Source organism: Myotis brandtii, unplaced genomic scaffold (genome assembly GCF_000412655.1).
Source record: "Myotis brandtii unplaced genomic scaffold, ASM41265v1 scaffold217, whole genome shotgun sequence".
Taxonomy (NCBI): Eukaryota; Metazoa; Chordata; class Mammalia; order Chiroptera; family Vespertilionidae; genus Myotis; species Myotis brandtii.
Window position 1 is genome coordinate 62,014 of NW_005358137.1, and position 5,922 is coordinate 67,935.

Here is a 5,922-nt window from a genome sequence, read left to right on the forward strand (position 1 = left end):
TAGACAGGTAAGGAAATAGGATGTGAAATACCAGGTCAAACATTTGGGAATCACAAAATTTTAGGTCTTGGGAGAACATCTGGTCATTTATCTTATTTTACAGATGACAAGACTGGTATGTGGAGAAGCTGAAGGCTATACAGCAGTTGTGTGGCCTCCAATGACTCAGGGTGGAATCCCAGTTTCCACCATGGCTCAAGAGGCCCTGCACCAACTGCATTCTGGGCACTTGTCCTGTCTCATTTTCCTCCATTGTTCTCTGGTTCATTCTATTTTTACTCCACTGGTCTCCTTATTGGTCCTTAAATATGTCTAAGAGGTTCTTATCTCAGGGCCTTTGCATATGCTTTTACCTCTGCTAAAGGGCTCTCCATCAGAATATTCACATTATCTGGTCTCTTCTTATATGTTACCTCATAAGGAAGAACTTAACCTAAAATTGCCCTCCCTAGCCCAATGTTCTCCATCCCTTTAGCTCGCTTTACTCTTTGTCTTAGATGTTACGTAAGACCGAACATTTGCTTGGCTTCTTCATGAACTCCCTTCTTCTGAGAACCCTTCCCCAATAAATCCCAGGTATCTGAATGACTCTCTCCAGTGCTGCTTCTGGGAGCCAATTTAAAATGCTGGCAAGGGGGAGATAGTGTATTTAACAGCATTGCCTGGAAATGTTCTATGCATATATAGCTACCAATCGAGATTAAATGTTTGCGAAATACCAATAAAACTCTTAAGAAATACAAAGCAAATCCTTAAAAATCCTTAAAAGTAAAATCAGAATCTGCAGTGGTCACCTTAGTAATTATGCAATCTTTGGTTTGCAGTGCCAAATGTCTGGTTCCGGAGATGTCCTGGGCATCTGTGCATCATGTTGACCTAACTAAATGTGCTGTGGCTGGCAGCAAACAGTCAACAGATGTGTGCTAATTTTTTTTTTTGTCTTTTTCACATATTTTAAACCACACAGTCATTTTGCTTATAGCTTACCCCACATTAATCTTCACTGAGGCATGTTTTCGAAGTTGCTAACTATGTCAACTGCAAGGCAAGGCACACTTATTATGGGCAAGACTCTTAACTACATCATGCCCTTTGATAGCAATGTATACTGGCCTTCACTAGTTCTTAATTACTACAGCATGCTATATCTTCAGGGCATCTTATTTGGTCCTCCAGGAAATTCTAAAACATGTTATTGCCAACTTCTCCTGAAATCTCTTTGGAGATGGAACTATTACTTTAAAAGTCACACACACTGTTATATTTAAAACTAGAGGCCTAGCACATAAAATCGTGCGTGGGTAGGGTCCCTAGGCCTAGCCTGCTATCAGGGCCATCTTCCGCCCGCTCGCCAGTCCCCAGTCCCGCCCCGCCGCCAACCCACCCCAGTTCCCTGTGGTTCCCCATTTGCCATCCTGCGATCAGAGCCTGCAGGCCAGTGGGGAGGGACCAAGAGGTGGTCAATGCACCTCATAGCGACTGGTAGAGTGGTCATTCTGGTTGTTACACCATTATGGTTGCTGGGCTTTTATTATATAGGATAGCCTCTGCTTTTCTTCTCTCTGTTTAAAAGCTTAAGAACGATACTTGATAAATAATACAGTATATACAAAAGTTCAGAATTGAAGGAAGGTAATTTAATAAAGATTCCAGAAGGAAGTTTCTTTAATGAGAGAGCAGATTTTCAATTAAGTTGAGAGTTTCTCCACATTCAGGATTTCGGATCCATGCATGGATCCATCATTTGAAACTCCACCTTATAGCTTACCCCACATTAATCTTCACTGAGGCATGTTTTCGAAGTTGCTAACTATGTCAACTGCAAGGCAAGGCACACTTATTATGGGCAAGACTCTTAACTACATCATGCCCTTTGATAGCAATGCATACTGGCCTTCACTAGTTCTTACTTACTACAGCATGCTGTATCTTCAGGGCATCTTATTTGGTCCTTCAGGAAACTCTAAAACATGTTATTGCCAACTTCTCCTGAAATCTCTTTGGAGATAGAACTATTACTTTAAAAGTCACACACATTGTTATATTTAAAACTAGAGGCCCAGCGCACGAAATCGTGCATGGGTAGGGTCCCTAGGCCTAGCCTTCAATCAGGGCCATCTTCCGCCCGCTCGCCAGTCCCCAGTCCCGCCCCGCCGCCAACCCACCCCAGTTCCCTGTGGTTCCCCATTTGCCATCCTGCAATCAGAGCCTGCAGGCCAGTGGGGAGGGACCGAGAGGTGGTCAATGCACCTCATAGTGACTGGTAGAGCGGTCGTTCTGGTTGTTACACCGTTATGGTTGCTGGGCTTTTATTATATAGGATAGCCTCTGCTTTTCTTCTCTCTGTTTAAAAGCTTAAGAACGATACTTGATAAATAATACAGTATATACAAAAGTTCAGAATTGAAGGAAGGTAATTTAATAAAGATTCCAGAAGGAAGTTTCTTTAATGAGAGAGCAGATTTTCAATTAAGTTGAGAGTTTCTCCACATTCAGGATTTCGGATCCATGCATGGATCCATCATTTGAGACTCCACAGACCTGCATTCATATGCAGTCATACACCAGACTGAAGTAGTAGAATGCAACAGCTACAGTCTACCAATATTTCTGTGGAAATTCAGTTTTTAACAGAAGAATGATCATGACAGATAAAAAATGGGAAAATAAAAATAAAATGGAAGTTATGACCTTTGAGGTAAGATTGCACTGTGGTTCAGAAATGCATACAAATTTATTTTCCCCAAAGCAAAATCTCTGAAACAGAAGTACCACACTGTGTTGGGAGGGGGCATCAAAAATTATCTGACCACATATGTGTGAGGAATATTGTGGCCCAAGATCTTCTTTTGAGGTAGTCTCAAGGCACAGTAGCCTATCTCCGGTTCTGTGTGGCCATATTGCAGGAAGGAAAACTTTTTCATCTTGTTTGACACCTAAATCCCCAAACTTATGCACCATGGAGCCCTTTTTTAAGTAATAGATTTTAAAATCTCGGAAATGAGTCTTCTAAAAATAATATTTTGGGATTCATGGTCGTAAAGAGCTTAAGGATTTCACCTTCATCCATTTAAATAGAAATCAATGTGCTGGACAGCAGCAATGTACAGACAGCTATTGCAAACATATTCAGAACAGGATATTTTTCCACTTTTGCTTCTTTTCCAAGAGTAAATAATCATTTTAAATAAAAACAAAGAATGTGAAAAAAACAACTATCATTTTGTGGACAATTTTGAGTTGAGTTTCTGTAACTTCAAGCAAAGCTGAAATCATTTAACACATTCGCAGTGCAGATGGTTCAAATACATTATTTGGCCTTTCTTACATTAAATAAAACTCTTGGAAAAAGAGGAAAAAAATTAGTTCAAGAATTTCTCAATGACCAAAGAGAAAGAACAATGATAATACATCTAAATTTCACATTTTCACCTTTAGGTGCCAAGAATATTGGTGATCATTTTCTCTAATTTTTTTTTCTACACTCAGGTTGAAAGAGAGTATTATTATGTTGATAAAGTATACTTATCGTAAAAAAGAATTGTGTGATTATATTTGGTATCTAGATCTCAATAAAAATATGTGGGTTTCCAATTGCACGTATTCTCCAAGCCAAAGGTGAGGGATCTTCAGTGGGGCAGGGGCCTCACAGCCTGTTCTCCTATTCAGAGTTCCCTTTGGCTTTCTCGCATCTGAGTCATCAAGTCAGCTGCTAACATGAATGGTGTCAGGTAAGCCTTAACCTTCCACAGCTGCAGCATTTAAGCCTCACCCCTAGCTATTAGTTTTTGTTGTTGTTTTGTTTTGTTTTTTAAATATATTTTTATTGATTTCAGAGAGGAAGGAAGAGGGAGAGAGAGAGAGACAGAAACATCAATGATGAAAGAATCATTGATCGGCTGCCTCCTGTATGCCCCACACTGAGGATTGAGCCCACAACCTGGGCATGTGCCCTAACTGGGAATTGAACCGAACCTCCTGGTTCATAGGTGGACACTCAACCACTGAGCCACACCAGCCGGGCAGCTTTAATTATTTCTGACTAAGGCTCTTCCAGTCAAGCTAGAGAAAATGAAGAGTTTCATAGCATGACTTTTTAAAAATATTTTTATTAATTTCAGAGAGGAAGGGAGAGGGAGAGAGAGATGGAAACATCAATGATGAGAGAGAATCATTGGTCAGCTGCCTCCTGCATGCCCCCTACTGGGGATCGAGCCTGCAACCCATCTATGTACCTTTGACCGGAATCGAACCTGGGACCCTTCAGTCCACAGGCTGACACTCTGTCCACTGAGCCAAACCAGCCAGTGCAGCATGACTTTTACCATGACTGAAATTTGCACACGTTTTACAGAAAAAAGGGCAAATTTTGAGAAATCATACACTCAGCAGTGTTCGCCTTTCCATTTGCTGAATTGCTTGTTCCTGTGTAGTATTGGGCAAAACCTACTCCTAGCATTTTGTTGAATATTTGACAGTAAGATTAATAATGTACATAAGACAGAACCGAGGGAGAAACCAAGATGGCGGCATAGGTTAACGCTGGAGTTTGCTGCCTCGAACAACCACTTCAAAAATACAACTAAAAGACGGAACGGACATCATCCAGAACCACAGGAAGGCTGGCTGAGTGGAAGTTCTACAACTAGGAGGAACCGAGAATCAGAGGAGGCACAGTGCTGAAGTAAAATACTAAGGTGCGGAGTGCGCACGGCAGGGGCTGGTGGCTGGGCGCGGTTGGTTTCAATCCGGAGGGAGCCTCAGACTCTGAGCTCCAGCGAGTCTCTAGGGACCCAGACTCAAACGGGAGAAGCAGGACTACTGGGCTAGTCCCTCCGAGGTTTGCAGCCGTTGCTGGGACAGAGAGGCAGAGCCCCTGGGGACAGGCTGAGAGCAGCCATAACTGCTCCCTCCTCCGCCCTGTTGATCCCGTGGGACCCGCCCGGCCCAAGCCCTGCACAGAGGCATTTGCCGGATAGCCTCAGGCAAAGGCTAGATTAGCACCTCCCTAGAGGACACAAGTTCTTCCACTGCAGACACAGCTGATTAACACAGCAACACAGCCAGGAGGTCAAATCCCTCTAGTATTAACTACAACAATCAAGGCTTAACCACAACAAGACTGCCCACAAAGACACAAAGACCGTGTACCAAGAAAGCGTAAAAAATGCGGAGACAAAGAAACAGGACAAAACTATCAAGGGAGGATATTGAGTTCAGAACCACACTTTTGAGGTCTCTCAAGAGGCTTCTAGAGTCTGTCGATAAACTTGATGAGATGTACAGGAAATCTAATGAGACCCTCGATGGTGTGATAAAGGACCATCTAGAAAGTAAGCATACACTGACTGAAATAAAGAATATTATACAGACTCCCAACAGCAGACCAGAGGAGCGCAAGAATCAAGTCAAAGATTCGAAATGCGAAGAAGCGAGAAACACCCAACCGGAAAAGCAAAATGAAAAAAGAACCCAAAAATACGAAGATAGTGTAAGGAGCCTCTGGGACAGCTTCAAACGTACCAACATCAGAATTATAGGGGTACCAGAAGATGAGAGAGAGCAAGATATTGAAAACCTATTTGAAGAAATAATGACAGAAAACTTCCCCCACCTGGTGAAAGAAATAGACTTACAAGTCCAGGAAGCGCAGAGAACCCCAAACAAAAGGAATCCAAAGAGGACCACACCAAGACACATCATAATTAAAATGCCAAGAGCAAAAGACAAAGAGAGAATCTTAAAAGCAGCAAGAGAAAGAAACTCAGTTACCTACAAGGGAATACCCATACGACTGTCAGCTGATTTCTCAACAGAAACTTTGCAGGCCAGAAGGGAGTGGCAAGAAATATTCAAAGTGATGAATAGCAAGAACCTACAACCAAGATTACTTTATCCAGCAAAGCTATCATTCAGAATTGA